We start from the raw sequence: 2,500 nt of genomic DNA on the forward strand, positions 1-2,500 counted from the left end.
GGTCGGTTTCGAGAGAGGCGCAATCGCCCGGAGTTAGGCGAGTAGACGGTTTTAGTGCGAACACCCTTGCTCCCAACTGAGCTTGCCGCTGCCGACAGAGGCCCGGGAGCGTGCTGTCGTGGCATTGCCGGCGGGAGACAACACGCGCCACCTATGGTGACCGGCAGCTCCAACGCCAGCGCCACACAAGGGCAAAGCCCCACTTGGGTGCAGAAGCGAACTCTCCCAGCACAGCGCACGCGCCAACACGTCCGCACAACTGCGATACAAACCACCTGCGAGAACCGCTGGGGCGACCGAGCAGCAGACGGCGTCGCGGCGCCGAGTGCCAGGCGGCGGCGCATCCTCAACGCACACAGTCCTCAATCAGACCAGCACACTGCAGATGTCCACCGCGCTTCGCACCGGGCTCGGCTGAACCAACTTTGGCCGCCAGGCGCCGCGTGCAGGGTGCGCCGCAGCGTAGCTGCACCGCCTGCCGGGCCCGTCGGCTGGCGCTCCTGCCACTCGGCGCCCCCCACCAGCCGCCTGTTGCGCGTGCGCCCACGCAGCGCGCGGCCAACACGCCGGGCGGCCCCCCTTCACCGGCCGGGAACAGTCCCACCAAGCCACCGCCGCGTATCGCTTCATACCCACATGGGCCTAGTCACGTGTGTGGATGTGGCGGGTACCGCTGAAACAACCGGTTAATAGCTGTACCGATCGTCGCCATCACAGATTCACCTCCAGCGTGAACAACCGCTCAACAACGGATTTCCAGTTCATTTGCGTATCTTGGGCAGTAAACGTAGATGTCCACCTACATTTGCGAATTCAACAATTCTTGCATGCCAGGATGTCATGTGTCACGACACGCTACATCAGACCACATACACACTGCGACATGTGCAGAAGAGAACACGTGGAAGGTGGCCCGCGCACGTATGCGATGTCCCTTCCGCGATCCACTGTCAACCGGCATCTGCGGCATGTCCCAGATATGGAACGCGGTCCACCAGGGTAGCACTTTGTGTGAGGCAATACGACAAAGTCGGAATACACGCGTCACTACATCAGACGGCTCACGCTGACCTGACCTGACCTGACCTGACCTGACTCACCGCACCACCACCCCCAGCGACCCAGGGTGACATACAATGCGTTCGTACGTTCCTCCCACACGCCTCTACGGCGTACCACAGTGCAACCTAGCTGTTATTGGGAGACGAGACAAGTAGCATCGAGCACAACATATGGAAATTGAGATTCGACACCGTTGGGCACAGCCAGCGTACGGTCACACGTATCACACTACTTCACTCTGTACGTAACGACCGATGATCGGTACAGCGTGTGGGTTACGCGTACGACATCAGCGGACAATGGACACAGACCATACCACGACGTACACTGAGGGCGTCGACATCTGAATGCAACTGAACAGCTGCGAGGCTCATTTAACACTCAAACGCCAGACCGACCAGCTTGAGAGGACAGAGACACAAAGAGGGGGACAGAGGGGGGGGGGGGCGGCGATATAGTCCTATTGCAGTACAATTGACAGTGGATAGCGGGAATATGTGGAAAGTAAGCAACACTCGCAAGACATCTACATGAGGATAACAACGACACCAGAGATTCCGAGCAGTGAACTATGTTAGGCAAAGGGACAACGTGGGTTAGGTTAAGGGACAACGTGGGTTAGGTTAAGGGACAACGTGGGTTAGGTTAAGGGACAACGTGGGTTAGGTTAAGGGACAACGTGGGTTAGGTTAAGGGACAACGTGGGTTAGGTTAAGGGACAACGTGGGTTAGGTTAAGGGACAACGTGGGTTAGGTTAAGGGACAACGTGGGTTAGGTTAAGGGACAACGTGGGTTAGGTTAAGGGACAACGTGGGTTAGGTTAAGGGACAACGTGGGTTAGGTTAAGGGACAACGTGGGTTAGGTTAAGGGACAACGTGGGTTAGGTTAAGGGACAACGTGGGTTAGGTTAAGGGACAACGTGGGTTAGGTTAAGGGACAACGTGGGTTAGGTTAAGGGACAAATTGAGTTAGGTTAAGGGACAACGTGGGTTAGGTTAAGGGACAAATTGAGTTAGGTTAAGGGACAAATTGAGTTAGGTTAAGGGACAAATTGAGTTAGGTTAAGGGACAAATTGAGTTAGGTTAAGGGACAACGTGGGTTAGGTTAAGGGACAAATTGAGTTAGGTTAAGGGACAAATTGAGTTAGGTTAAGGGACAAATTGAGTTAGGTTAAGGGACAAATTGAGTTAGGTTAAGGGACAAATTGAGTTAGGTTAAGGGACAACTTGAGTTAGGTTAAGGGACAACTTGAGTTAGGTTAAGGGACAACTTGAGTTAGGTTAAGGGACAACTTGAGTTAGGTTAAGGGACAACTTGAGTTAGGTTAAGGGACAACTTGAGTTAGGTTAAGGGACAACTTGAGTTAGGTTAAGGGACAACTTGAGTTAGGTTAAGGGACAACTTGAGTTAGGTTAAGGGTCAACTTGAGTTAGGT

This window comes from Schistocerca gregaria, unplaced genomic scaffold (assembly GCF_023897955.1).
Source record: "Schistocerca gregaria isolate iqSchGreg1 unplaced genomic scaffold, iqSchGreg1.2 ptg000310l, whole genome shotgun sequence".
Classification (NCBI taxonomy): domain Eukaryota; kingdom Metazoa; phylum Arthropoda; class Insecta; order Orthoptera; family Acrididae; genus Schistocerca; species Schistocerca gregaria.